General features: G+C 42.3%; 1 long non-coding RNA gene across 1 annotated transcript in view; it reads left to right on the top strand.

Annotated features, from left to right (window-relative positions):
- Positions 1-15,064, top strand: part of LOC118541280 (uncharacterized) — a 61,758-nt gene that overhangs the window by 22,881 nt on the left and 23,813 nt on the right. Inside the window, exons 2-3 of the long non-coding RNA XR_004920034.2 lie at positions 6,309-6,361; positions 6,511-6,571. This is a non-coding gene — a long non-coding RNA (uncharacterized LOC118541280). The remainder of the gene's footprint in view (positions 1-6,308; positions 6,362-6,510; positions 6,572-15,064) is intronic.

Raw genomic sequence — 15,064 nt, 5'->3', positions numbered from 1 at the left:
TCTTGGGAGATTTTTGATTACTGCTTCAATTTCCTTAGTGGTTATGGGTCTGTTCAGGTTGTCTATTTCTTCCTGGTTCAGTTTTGGTAGTTCGTATGTCTCTAGGAATGCATCCATTTCTTCCAGAGTGTCTAATTTGTTGGCATATAGTTGCTCATAATATGTTCTTATAATTGTTTGTATTTCTTTGGTGTTGGTTGTGATCTCTCCTCTTTCATTCATGATTTTGTTCATTTGGGTCCTTTCTCTTTTCTTTTTGATAAGTCTGGCCAGGGGTTTATCAATCTTGTTAATTCTTTCAAAGAACCAGCTCCTAGTTTCGTTGATCTGTTCTACTGTTCTTTTAGTTTCTATTTCATTGATTTCTGCTCTGATCTTTATTATTTCTCTTCTCCTGCTGGGTTTAGGCTTTATTTGCTGTTCTTTCTCCAGCTCCTTTAGGTGTAGGGTTAGGTTGTGTACTTGAGACCTTTCTTGTTTCTTGAGAAAGGCTTGTATTGCTATATACTTTCCTCTTAAGACTGCCTTTGCTGCATCCCAAAGATTTTGAACAGTTGTGTTTTCATTTTCATTGGTTTCCATGAATTTTTTAAATTCTTCTTTAATTTCCTGGTTGACCCATTCATTCTTCAGTAGGATGCTCTTTAGCCTCCATGTATTTGAGTTCTTTCTGACTTTCCTCTTGTGATTGAGTTCTAGTTTCAAAGCATTGTGGTCTGAAAAGAGGCAGTGAATGATCCCAATCTTTTGGTACCAGTTGAGACCTGCTTTATGACCTAGGATGTGATCGATTTTGGAGAATGTTCCATGGGCACTAGAGAAGAATGTATATTCCATTGCTCTGGGATGGTATGTTCTGAATATGTCTGTGAAGTCCATTTGGTCCAGTGTGTCATTTAAAGTCTTTATTTCCTTGTTGATCTTTTGCTTAGATGATCTGTCCATTTCAGTGAGGGGGGTGTTAAAGTCCCCCACTATTGTTGTATTGTTGTCGATGTGTTTCTTTGCTTTTGTTATTAATTGGCTTATATAACTGGCTGCTCCCATATTAGGGGCATAGATATTTACAATTGTTAGATATTCTTGTTGGATAGACCCTTTAAGTAGGATATAGTGTCCTTCCTCACATCTTATTACAGTCTTTGGTTTAAAATCTAATTTGTCTGATAGAAGGATTGCCACCCCAGCTTTCTTTTGGTGTCCATTAGCATGGTAAATAGTTTTCCACGCCTTCACTTTCAATCTGGGGGTGTCTTTGGGTCTAAAATGAGTCTCTTGCAGACAGCATATCGATGGGTCTTGTTTTTTTATCCAATCTGATAGCCTGTGTCTTTTGATTGGGGCATTTAGCCCATTTACATTCAGGGTAACTATTGAAAGATAGGAATTTAGTGCCATTGTATTGCCTGTAAGGTGACTGTTACTGTATATTGTCTGTGTTCCTTTCTGGTCTATGTTGCTTTTAGGCTCTCTCTTTGCTTAGAGGACCCCTTTCAAGATTTCTTGTAGGACTGGTTTCGTGTTTGCAAATTCCTTTAGTTTTTGTTTGTCCTAAAAGCTTTTTATTTCTCCTTCTATTTTCAATGACAGCCTAGCTGGATATAGTATTCTTGGCTGGCATATTTTTCTCATTTAGTGCTCTGAATATATCCTGCCAGTCCTTTCTGGCCTGTCAGGTCTCTGTGGATAGGTCTGTTGCCAATCTAATGTTTCTACCATTGCAGGTTACATATCTCTTCTCCTGAGCTGCTTTCAGGATTTTTCTCTTTGTCTCTGAGACTCGTAAGTTTTACTATTAGATGTTGGGGTGTTGAGCTATTTTTATTGATTTTGAGAGGGGTTCTCTGTGTTTCCTGGATTTTGATGCCTGTTTCCTTCCCCAAATTAGGGAAGTTCTCTGCTATATTTGCTCCAGTATACCTTCTGCCCCTCTCTCTCTTTCTTCTTCTTCTGGGATCCCAATTATTCTAATGTTGTTTTGTCTTATGGTATCGCTTATCTCTCGAATTCTGCCCTCGTGATCCAGTAGTTGTTTATCTCTCTTTTTCTCAGCTTCTTTATTTTCCATCATTTGGTCTTCTATATCACTGATTCTCTCTTCTGCCTCATTTATCCTAGCAGTTAGTGCCCCCATATTTGATTGCACCTCATTAATAGCCTTTTTGATTTCGACTTGGTTAGATTTTAGTTCTTTTATTTCTCCAGAGAGGGTTTCTCTAATAACTTCCATGCTTTTTTCAAGCCCAGCTAGTATCTTTAAAGTGATGATTCTGAACTCTAGATCTGACATCGTACTAATGTCCATATTGAGTAGGTCCCTGGCAGTTGGTACTACCACTTGTTCTTTTTGTTGAGGTGATTTTTTCCGTCTTGTCATTTTGTCCAGAGGAGAATAGATTAATGAGAGAACAAAATGCTAACAGGGTAACAACGTCCCCAGAAAATATACTCTAAACAAATCAGAAAAGACCTGAAGCAGGGGGAAAAGAAAGGGAAAAAGAGAAAAAAGAAAAAGAAAAAAAAAAGAAAAAGAGAAAGAGAAAAACAAACAAAAACAGAACAAAACAAAAAAAAGCAGTATCTGATCAAATATGATCAGGCTGGTACATAGATCAGTGCCACACAGTAGATTTTGGGTGTATTTTGGTCTGTTAGAAGAAAGTGCCTCCCAAAATTTTAAAGAAAGAAAAACGTATATATGTACAAAAATAAGGTTTGATATGATGAAGGGAGGGAATATGACTGTAAAGATGAAAATTATAAAAAATTTTATAAAAGGAATTGATAAGAAGTTGTTTGAAAAAAGAAAGAAGAGGATTTTAAAAAAATGTGATCAGGCAGGGGAGTAGAAAAAAACCATACTCTAAAGATTTAGGGTGTACTTTGATCTGTTGGAAGAAACTATCTCAAAATTTTAAAGAGAGAACAACTTATATATATATATATGCCAAAAATACGGGCAACTACTATGAAGGGATAGAATATGACTCTAAAAATGAAAAATAAAAATGTTTTTTAAAAAAGGGATTGATAAGATGTTGGTTGAAAAAGGGAAAAAAAAAAAGACAGTTAAAAAAAAATTAACTTTGAAAGACTAAAAAATCATGGTAAAAAAGCCATGGACTCTATGTGCAGTATTCACCTAGCGCTGGAGTTCTGCCGTTCTCATTGATGTGTAAACTTGGTCTTGGCTGGCTGTTCTCGCTGATCTTTTGGGGGAGGTGCCTGTTGCCATGGTTCCCAAATGTCTTTGCCGGAGGTGGAATTGCCCCGCCCTTGCCCGGTCTGGGCTGTAATCTGCTCGAGTTTGCACTCAGGAGCTTTTGTTCCCTGCAAGCTTTCTGTACAGCTTTGGACGCTGAGAGTGAAAATGGCGGCCTCCCAATATCCGCCCCGGAGGAGCCAAGAACTCGAGGCCCCACTCCTCAGTGCGCCCCCAGAGAAAAGCAGTAAGTCACTCCCATCTCCCCGGTCTCCGGCCGCACTCCGTGCTCACCCGGCCTGTGACCGCGCGTTTCTATCTCTGGCACCCGACCCCGTGTGGAGTCTCTAAGCCCAGCAGATCCCTGCGGTGCGCTCCCGCACCGCTCCTCCCGGGGGAGGGAGGGGAGTCTCCCCGGATCTGCCGCTTGTTGGGTCCCTGCTGGAGGAGCAGTGGCCCAACTGTGCTCCGGATCACAGTTTATGGCAACCCCGAGCTAAGAGCCCGTGCCTCGGCTCCGTCTCTCCAGCCGGCTTCCCTGCTCCGGTACCTGGGAGCTCTGCCGCACTCAGGCACCCCCGGTCTTTCTGTGACCCCGAGGGTCCTGAGACCACACTGTCCTGCGAGAGTTCCACCCCCCGCTTAGCCACTGGAGTGACGTCCCTCAGCGGACCCGACTTCTAAAAGTTCCGATTTTGCGCTCTGCGGCTCTATCACTTGCCAGAAGCGGCCAACGGAGGCCCCTCCCCCGCCGTCTATCCTCCCGAATATCGCCTCGGATTCACTTCTCCGCACGTCCTACCTTCCAGAAAGTGGTCGCTTTTCTGTTCAGAGAGTTGTTGCTATTCTTTTCTTCGATCTCCTGTTGAGTTTGTAGGTGTTCAGAATGGTTTGATCCCTATCCAGCTGAATTCCTGAGAGGAGACGAAATCCAGGTCTCCTACTCCTCCGCCATCTTGCTCCTATTATATATGTTATTAAAGAAAGTATGCTATTGCTTTGGAACTTTTGATTCAGAGAGAATTTCCTTTTGTTTACTGTATTGCTGAATAATTCCTCCGTTACCTACCCTGACTCCTCTCCAGAATAGCTATGGCTTTGGCAGTGCTTGCTGGCTAGACAAATATATCACTGCGATTGGAAAAATATCATAAGAGGGACAGTTCCAGGTTTGAAAATAGGGCAATTAGCTCTCAGCATGAAAAGGTGTGTCAGATGTTCCTGAAACTGAGTGACAGATAATGTTGGCTTCAATCAGGCATAATACCAAGGACTGAAATGGCCATGTAGGATGCCTCCCTGTGTGTTTCTGTCAAAGAGGATGGCTTCTGACTCTTCCACTACTTGCCCAGACACAGTTTGCCAGTAGATAATTGTGCAGAGGTGTGTATATATACATATATATATACACATACATATATGGGGTCAAATATTTATTCTCCTCATCGTTTCCTTTATTAGTGGGAGGAATTCTGCTGCACAAATGATACGTTAACATTTGAGAAAAATCACCATAGTAGACACTTGATGTGGGCATCAACAGCAGCCTCTTTCTTTGGAGAACTGCTTTGCCTCAGTCGTGTTTCTGGTGGGGCTACCAATGGTGGTTCCTCATAGCCTGCCTGGAGAATCACAGCACCAGCCCCGAGCCCAGTGATTGGTAACAGCAGTGAGTGTGTCCCCCACACCAGGCCAGTGAGAGAGTTTCCCTGGGAATCCTAACACTGTCACAGGACAGAGATGTTCCTTTCCTCCGGGGTTGCTACGCTGACCTGACGTAAGCTTTCCATCCATTCCATCTTCCCAGGCCCAGGAGTGAACAATCCTCTTCTCATTCATGTGTGTGTTAGGCCGAAGAGGGTGGTAGTTGTGGGTGTGGAAACGGGACACTGCCTCACAGGGAGATTGCCTGTTTGCCTTCCCTGAGCAGGAATTGTTTTGGATATGCCAGGGAAAACTGGAAAGGGTCAGAAATGGCCACAGAGTGTCCTGAGTCAGCCTCTAGGGAGCTGGGCAGCCAGGTAGGATGGCCATGGTGGTTGTGTGTGGCTCTCCAGCACATAGTATCTGTCCAAGCCTATTTCAGCTTAGTCAAGGAAGTGAGACAAGACACTCAGAAAAATAAGGAACCATTTGAAGCACCTGCATCAGCCCACCCACATCCATTGCGTGCTCATTGGTGCTGTAGGGCTATGGAGAGGGGCAGAAAGGTGGGGCTTGTAGAGTCACCGAGGTTCTTGGTGGCTGTGGTCCTTGATCAGGGGCTTGGAAGCCTGGGTAGAGATTATAGTTAAATAACTCTTTAAGTGCTAGGATAAAATTATTCTCTTCACTTTTTAGACTTCTAAATTTTGGGGAAATGTTTGATCCCCGATTTTCTTGAAGGTTTTAGGTTTTTCTTTTTTGTCTTACTTGACTTGTCCCAAGGATGACTCAGGCCATACCAAAAGTGCCGGGCAGACTCCACATTAACTCTGGTCTTCACCAAACTGATATACCTAGCTCTCACGGCTGTAGAGAAAAGTGTGTCTCTTAACAACGTGGTCAAATGGGGCATGCTATGACTTGTTCTAATTACCTCACAGTATTATCCTGACCAACCAATAAGATAACCTGGTGATAACACTTAAAAAAAGCAGACAGTAGGTATGATCAATCAATACCTCTCAGCTCTGACACCAAATCTATTACCAAAATGAATGGACCTGGTCCAGCAAATAAACCTGATTAAAGATTTGGTCTGCATGGTTCAGCATAGTTCTTGCTCCAGAGATGCCATAACCAGGTAGATTAGGTGGCCTCCATCCAAACTGTTATTCTGGTGAACAATGCTAACAGATCCTTTTACTTTTCAGCATTCACAAGGGAAGAACTTGTTCAAGAAATGGTGAATCAGAAATAACAAGAAAGCACCCATTTAACCATCTGCAATTTATAAAATTATCTTATATTTATAAATTCATACAATGATGCATATTTAAGACAGATTAAAGCCTTTTTAAAAAAGGATAAAGAGTGGGAAGTAGAGAAAAGAGAAAAAGTCCATTTGTGACAAGTACCGTTCAAAACAATTTAAAGTTTCAGGGACTAAATTCTTTTCCTACAGATCAAGAGCCCCTGGGAAGACGGAATGGATGTAGCCATCTCAATCCATCCCATGTGAGTACTAACACCTTGAGTGAGATAGTGAACAGCTTTTAAAGAGATGAATCTTCATTCCAGGGGTGAATATTAAATTTCACATTTCATAAAGGACTTGAGTCAGATCTACTGCATAAAAAGTGACTCTCAGTTAATGTCATCTGCAGGCAAGAAGCAGCCTCTGCTTGTTTCTGACTTGTATTGCCTGGCTCACACCAGCAGAAAAAGGTACTCATTTCTTCCTCATTGTCACCTCAGCCATATATTAAAGATATCATAAGGATATTTTATTTCTGTACCAGGATCAAGAGGTTTCTGAATTTCTTAAATTTGTCTGAACCTAAATTTTATTATCAAGAAATATAGAAAATATAATCTCTTGAGCCTCTTGAAACTTGTCTAGCTGGTAAACATGGTGAGATAAGACTAATGTGTCGGAGAAAATGACTTCATGGTAGAACATGCCTAATGATGGACTGGTGCTCCCCCCACACCTCTGAACCAGTATGTGTTTGCTCAGGAAAGCAGAGACGGCTCTAGTAGGGCAAGCAGGAAGGATCGGATAGAGGGAAGTAGGTGCTTATAAAACCAGTGGAATCCAAAGTTGAGAAAGTCCAGGGACCACCATGACTGTCAGGCTTGCTGCCAGAGAGTTAAGAGCTGATGTTGCCCTAAGTCAAGTACCTTCGGACAACTGCTTCAGGTCTCATAGATGATCCTTCATAGATCTGAGGCAAAAACGATGTCAGGGCTAAAAGCTGCTAGTAACGCATGTTGTGCAAAACCAGAACCATGACTTCCAAAGAAGAAATGAAATGGCTCCTCTCACCCTTCCACTTTCCAAATACCAAGTGAGTTCATCCTACTGGTGGAATTTAAAGTATATGGAGAGGCTCTTGGGTGGCACAGTTGGTTTTGGCTCAGGTTGTGAGCTCAGAGTCCTGGGAGGGAGCCCACCAGGCTCCAAGTTCCACACGAAGTTGGCTTGGGATTCTCTCTCCCTCTCCCTCTGCCCCTCCCCCCCACTCTCTCTCTCAAATAAATAAACAAATCTTTAAAGAGACACCTGGGTGGCTCAGTAGGTTGAATATCTGACTCTTGATTTCGGCTCAGGTCATGATCTCAGGGTTGTGGGATCGAGCCCCACATTGGGCTCTGTGCTGGGCATGGAGTCTGCTTGGGATTCTCTCTCTCCTTCTGCCCCTTCCCCTTCCCCCACTCTCGCTCGATAGATGATAGATAGATAGATAGATAGATAGATAGATAGATAGATAGATAGATAAAGTTTATGGAGAACACTCCTAGCAAGGGAGAAAGTAGGAAATGTAGTTTCCAAGCTTCTGGCCTGTGAAATATGAGAAAGAACACAGGAGGAGACATATTGCCAATACTTAATACCCAGCCCAACCTCCATCTTAAGTATTTCTAGTTTGATATCTTTCCTTCACCAACCACCCACCTTCCTAACTTCCAGCCACCCCACAGTTCTGATTGGTGCTAGCCCACTGAAGCTTATTGTCCTAAATAAATGCATTTCCTAGGTGAAAAGCAGTGACCAAGTGGTCTTCAAAATAATTCTCCATTCACTTCTATTTTCTCTCCTTTAGACCCAAACCTCCCTAGTCTCTTCCACCTCTACTTTTCTTGATTTAAAAAAAGAAAAAATTGCATAAGTCAACATTCTAACAAAGAATGCCAATGTGTGTCAAATTTATTGGATCTGACAACAGAGACGTTACCATCATAACGAAAGCTGTTGAAAGTCTAGTAGCTATGTCTAGTTTTAAAGTGCATTAATTCAATTCAGCATTTCCATTTCCATTTAACAAAAGACCCACGATGACATTTTGACACACTTTTCCTACTCTTATATCTGATTTTCATGAAAAGCGAAACCATGCTAAGAAACAGGAGGATGTACCCGTGGGGTGGGGTGGAGGGAAAAGACAGCTTGAGGAAATTTTACTTGATTATCCAAGCGAAAAAGAGTTACGCTACTTTTTGTGAAATTTTATGTCATATTGGAGCAATAAAAAGAAATGGGTCAACTGACCACATTCTCCCCTCTAGGCTGAAGCCACAGGATAGAGAACCAATACCTCAGTCCCATGGCGCTTTCGTTCTGCTCACACCTGATGAGCCCCTGGGGTGGGGGAATGAAGTCCTGTGAGTGTGCCAGCCAATCAGCTGTTGTCTCTACACCCTGCCCAGTGGGACAGGGACTGGAACTGCAAGTCCCCCCACCCCCCACTCCCAACCAGGCTCTGCCAGTGGGCGGCACTTGAGGGAGCCAACAAAGAGGGACTGGAGCATCCTGTCTGCCTCCCCTTCCTCTGAGTGTTTTCTAGCTACCCTTCATCCCAGGTGGCAAGTCTCTGTTGCAGTGGCAGAATCCAGTTTTCAGTTCTTTTTTTTTTTTTTAAAGATTTTATTTATTTATTTGAGAGGGAGGGCATGTGAGAGCACAAGCAGGGGGAGAGGCAGAGGGAGAGGGAGAAGCAGACTCTCCGCTGAGCCCAACGTGGGCTCCATCCCAGGACAAGCCTGTCACCCCAACTCCACCCAGGCTTCTGGGAAACTTTTCTGGCTCCCTCCTCTGGGCATCCTTGCCTCAGACAGGGACACCAGCTGTCTCTGCTCCGAGTGTAAACATGCCCCCGGCCAAGGAGGTGTCTGCACGAGGCCACTTGGAGCGATTAGCAGGGACAAGCAGCTTTGCATGTGCACGCAGCATTTCTGTCGTCTGCCAGACCTGCACTTTCAACTCCCAAACTCTGGTAAATCTCAAACATCATTCTCTGCTCTAGGAAAGAACGTAGCCAGGGGAAATGTCGGGTTGACTATTACCCAATTGAAGTAACACAGTAGGAAGCAAATAAACCTGACTAAAGAAAATGGAGTACATTTCTGGCTTGGCAGACAAAAAAATATATAAAAAATTTTTAAATGCACCTGAAATTTTCCCTTGCTTAGGAGCTGGAATCCTAAATCGAGAACGCCACCTGCTGTCCATTGTCAGACCTGAACGCGGTGGGTATGATGATGCCCAAAGTGGTACAACTGTGGACAAACATCCTCTGTTAATGTTGTGTAAAGGCATATATGTATGACTGCCCAAGTCAGAGTTCCCACGGAGTTTTTGGCCCTGCTCAGAACAGGTGAACTTACCATGCATCCAGAGTGATGCCAGAGGAGGTGTATTGTTGAGCATACAGGTCTTGGAAAAAGTGCCTCTTTTTTTTTTTTTTTTTTTAATTTTATTATGTTATGTTAGTCACCATACAATACATCATTAGTTTTTGATGTGGTGATCCACGATCCATTGTTCTCGTATAACACCCAGTGCTCCATGCAGTACGTGCCCTCCTTAATACCCATCACCGGGCTAACCAATACCCCCTCCCCCCTCCCCTCTAAAACCCTGTTTGTTTCTCAGAGTCCATAATCTCTCATGGTTCATCTCTCCCTCCAATTCCCCCCGCCCATTTTTCCCTTCCTTCTCCTAATGTCCTCCATGTTATTCCTTATGTTCCACAAATAAGTGAAACCATATGATAATTGACTTTCTCTGCTTGACTTATTTCACTTAGCATAATCTCCTCCAGTCCCATCCATGTTGATGTAAAAGTTGGGTATTCATCTTTTCTGATGGCTGAGTAAGATTCCATTGTATATATGGACCACATCTTCTTTATCCATTCATCTGTTGAAGGGCATCTCGGCTCTTTCCATAGTTTGGCTATTGCGGACATTGCTGCTATGAACATTGGGGTGCATATGGCCCTTCTTTTCACTACATCTGTGTCTTTGGGGTAAATACCCAGGAGTGCAAATGCTGGGTCATAGGGTAGCTCTATTTTTAAATTTTTGAGGAACCTCCACACTGTTTTCCAAAGTGACTGTACCAACTTGCATTCCCACCAACAGTGTAAGAGGGTTCCCCTTTCTCCACAACCTCTCCAACATTTGTTGTTTCTTTCCCTGTCCATTTTGGCCATTCTAACTAGTGTAAGGTGGTATCTCAGTGTGGTTTTGATTTGGATTTCCCTGATGGCTAATGATGATGAACAATTTTTCATGTATCTGTTAGCCATTTGTATGTCTTCTTCAGAGAAGTGTCTTTTCATATCTTTGGCCCACTTTTTGACTTGATTATTTGTTTTTTGGGTGTTGAGTTTGAGAAGTTCTTTATAGATCTTGGATACCAGCCCTTTATCTGTAGTGTCATTTGCAAATATCTTCTCCCATTCTGTGGGTTGCCTCTTCTTTGTTTTGTTGACTGTTTCCTTTGCTGTGCAGAAACTTTATCTTGATGACATCCCAAAAGTTCATTTTTGCTTTTGTTTCACTAGCTTTTGGAGATGTATCTTGAAAGAAGTTGCTGTGGCCGATGTCAAAGAGGTTACTGCCTATGTTCTCTTCTAGGATTTTGATGGATTCCCTGTCTCACATTGAGGTCTTTCATCCACTTTGAGTTTATCTTGGTGAATGGTGTTAGAGAATGGTCGAGTTTCATTCTTCTGCATGTGGCTGTCCAATTTTCCCAGCACCATTTGTTGAAGAGACTGTCTTTTTCCATTGCATGTTTTTTCCTGCTTTGTCAAAGATTATTTGACCGTAAAGTTGAGGGTCCATATCTGGGTTCTCTATTCTGTTCCATTGGTCTATATGTCTGTTTTTGTGCCAGTACCATGCTGTCTTGGTGATCACAGCTTTGTAATATAGCTTGAAATCGGGCAACGTGATGCCCCCCAGCTTTGTTTTTCTTTTTCAACATTTCCTTGGCGATTTGGGGTCTTTTCTGATTCCATGCAAATTTTAGGATTGTTTGTTCCAGCACTTTGAAAAATGTCATTGGAATTTTGATCGGGATGGCATTGAAGGTATAGATTGCTCTGGGTAGCATAGACATTTTAACAATGTTTATTCTTCCGATCCATGAGCATGGAATATTTTTCCATCTTTTTGTGTCTTCTTCAATTTCTTTCATGAGTGTTTTGTAGTTCCTAGAGTATAGATCCTTGACCTCTTTGGTTAGGTTTATTCCGAGGTATCTTATGGTTTTTGGTGCTATTGTAAATGGAATCATTTCTCCAATTTCTCTTTCTACAGTTGCGTTGTTAGTGTGTAAGAAAGCAACTGATTTCTGTGCATTGATTTTGTATCCTGCTACATTACTGAATTGCTGGATGAGTTCTAGTAATTTGGGGGTGGAGTCTTTTGGGTTTTCCACATAAAGTATCATGTCGTCTGCGAAAAGAGAGAGTTTGACTTCTTCTTTGCCAATTTGAATACCTTTTCTTTCTTTTTGTTGTCTGATTGCTGTTGCTAGGACTTCTAGGACTATGTTGAACAACAGTGGCGAGAGCGGGCATCCTTGCCGTGTTCCTGATCTTAAGGGAAAGGCTCTCAGCTTTTCCCCATTGAGGATGATATTCACTGTGGGTTTTTCATAGATGGATTTTATGAACTTGAGGAATGTTCCCTCTATCCCTATACTCTGGAGAGTTTTAATCAGGAAAGGATGTTGTATTTTGTCGAATGCTTTTTCTGCATCAATTGAGAGGACCATATGGTTCTTCTCCCTCCTCTTATTAATGTGTTCTATCACATTGATTGATTTGTGAATGTTGAACCACCCTTGCATCCCGGGGATAAATCCCACTTGGTCGTGGTGGATGATTCTTTTAATGTATTGTTGGATCCTATTAGCTAGGATTTTGTTGAGGATTTTGGAATCCATATTCATCAGGGATATCAGTCTGAAATTCTCCTTTTTGATGGGGTCTTTGCCTCGTTTGGGAATTAAGGTAATGCTGGCCTCATAGAATGAGTTTGGAAGTTTTCTTTCTGTTTCTATTTTTTGAAACAGCTTCAGTAGAATAGGTATTATTTCTTCTTTGAATGTTTGGTAGAATTCCCCAGGGAATCCATCAGGCCCTGGACTCTTGTTTTTGGGGAGGTTTTTGATCACTGCTTCAATCTCGTTACTGGTTATTGGCCTATTCAGGTTGTCAATTTCTTCCTGTTTCGGTCTTGGCAGCTTATAGGTTTCCAGGAAGGCCTCCATTTCATCCAGATTGCTCAGTTTATTAGCATATAGTTGTTGATAATAATTTCTAATAATTGTTTCTATTTCCTTGGTGTTAGTTGTGATCTCTCCCCTTTCATTCATAATTTTATTAATTTGGGTCCTTTCTCCTTTCTTTTGGATAAGTCTGGCCAGTGGTTTATCGATCTTATTAATTCTTTCAAAGAACCAACTTCTAGTTTCGTTGGTCTGATCTACTGTGTTTCTGGTTTCTAATTCATTGATTTCTGCTCTAATTTTAATTATTTCTCTTCTAATGCATGGCTTAGGCGTCGTTTGTTGCTTTTTCTCTAGTTCTTTAAGGTGTAGAGTTAGTTGGTGAATTCGGGATTTTTCTATTTTTTTGAGTGAGGCTTGGATGGCTATGTATTTCCCCCTTAGGACCGCCTTTGCAGTATCCCATAGGTTTTGGACCGATGTGTTTTCGTTCTCATTGATTTCCATGAATTGTTTAAGATCTTCTTTGATTTCTTGCTTGACCCAAACATTCTTGAGCGGAGTGGTCTTTAGCTTCCAAGTGTTTGAATTTCTGCCAAATTTTTTCTTGTGATTGAGTTCCAGTTTTAGAGCATTGTGGTCTGAGAATATGCAGGGAATAATCTCAATCTTTTGGTATCGGTTGAGACCTGATTTGTGACCCAGTATATGGTCTATTCTGGAGAAAGCTCCATGTGCATTCGAGAAGAATGAGTATTCTGTTGTTTTAGGGTGGAATGTTCTGTAAATATCTATGAGGTCCATCTGGTCCAATGTATCATTCAAAGCTCTTGTTTCCTTGTTGATATTTTGCTTAGATGATCTGTCCATTGCTGAGAGTGGAGTATTGAGGTCTCCTACAATTAACGTATTGTTATCAATATGACTCTTTATTTTGGTTAACAGTTGGCTTATGTAGATGGCTGCTCCCATGTTGGGGGCATAGATATTTACAATTGTTAGATCTTCTTGTTGGATAGACCCTTTAAGAATGATATAGTGTCCTTCTGTGTCTCTTATTACAGACTTTAGTTTAAAATCTAATTTGTCTGATATAAGAATTGCCACCCCAGCTTTCTTTTGAGGTCCACTGGCATGGAAGATGGATCTCCATCCCTTCACTTTCAGTCTGGACGTATCTTTAGGTTCAAAATGAGTCTCTTGTAGACAGCGTATGGATGGGTCCTGTCTTTTTATCCAATCTGCAACCCTGTGCCGTTTTATGGGAGCATTTAGGCCATTCACATTGAGAGTGATTATTGAAAGATATGAATTAATTGTCATCATGTTGCCTGTGAAGACGTTGTTTTTATAGATTGTCCCTGTAAATTTCTGTTGTAGATCACTCTTGGGGTCTTTCTCCTTTTATAGAACCCCCCTTAATATTTCTTGCAGGGCCGGCTTAGTGGTCACATATTCTTTCAGTTTCTGCCGGTCGTGGAAGCTCTCATCTCTCCGTCCATTCTAAATGAAAGCCTTGCCGGATAAAGTATTCTTGGCTGCATGTTCTTCTCGTTTAGTACCCTGAATATGTCTTGCCAGGCCTTTCTGGCTTGCCAGGTCTCTGTGGATAGGTCTGACGTTATTCTGATGTTCTTCCCTCTGTACGTAAGGAATCTCTTCCCCCTAACTGCCCTTAAGATGGTTTCCTTGGTTCTAAGATTTGCAAGTTTTACTATTACATGCCGGGGTGTTGGCCTGTTTTCCCTGATCTTAGGAGGGGTGCTCTCTGCCTCTAGGACTCTAATGTTTGTTTCATTCCCCAGATTAGGGAAGTTCTCAGCTACTATTTGCTCAAATACATCTTCTAGTCCTCTCTCTCTCTCCACTCCCTCCGGGATTCCAATTATTCTGACATTGGAACGCTTCATGGTGTCACTTATTTCTCTGATTCTATTTTCATGGATTCTGAGTTGTTTTTCCCTGGCCTCCTCTTTTCCCTTTTTATCTATTATATTGTCTTCCAGGTCGCTTATTCTCTCTTCTGTCTCAGTTACCCTAGCTGTTAGATTATCTAGATTGGATTGGATCTCATTGATAGCATTTTTAAGTTCTGCCAATTCACCTTTTATTTCTGCCCTTAGAGACTCTATGTTGTCATTAATTGATTTCTCCATTCTAGCCATTGTCTTCATAATTGCTAGCCTGAATTCCATCTCTGACATCTTGGTTATATCTGCATCCATTTGTAAATCTGCAGCATAAGTCATAATCTCTGAGTCTTTTCTATTTTGGGGGCTCCTCCTCCTAGTCATTCTGTTGATGGATGTTTGAGGGAATGTATAGAGTCCAAATTATTGACCAGAACCCAAGCAAGATGCACCTGTTTTCTTGGGCCCTTAGGGTTGCTGGCCTCTTGTTTTCCCAGCCTGTTTTCTGGGGGGAGGGGCGTGCCGCACTGTTACTCAGGCAACCCTGTTCGGGCGGAGTTGCCCTGCCCCCCTGTGGCGGGGGATGGGCTCAGCGGGAATCAGTCTTTGGGGCTTTTGTTCTCTGGTGCCTTTCCCTGGCGGCTTTCCGCATCTCTTCCATGAGTCAGAGCAGAAGAGACCGTTTCCAACTCACTGCCTCAGAGCAGAGAGACCGCAGTCTGTTCTTCAGTGAGCTCTCCAGGCCACACTGTCTCCGTTTCTGTCCGTGCTGCTATAAACTGC

This window comes from Halichoerus grypus, chromosome 13 (assembly GCF_964656455.1).
Source record: "Halichoerus grypus chromosome 13, mHalGry1.hap1.1, whole genome shotgun sequence".
Classification (NCBI taxonomy): domain Eukaryota; kingdom Metazoa; phylum Chordata; class Mammalia; order Carnivora; family Phocidae; genus Halichoerus; species Halichoerus grypus.
Note: the sequence above shows the minus strand (reverse complement) of the source record. Positions and strands in the feature narration are given on the sequence as shown.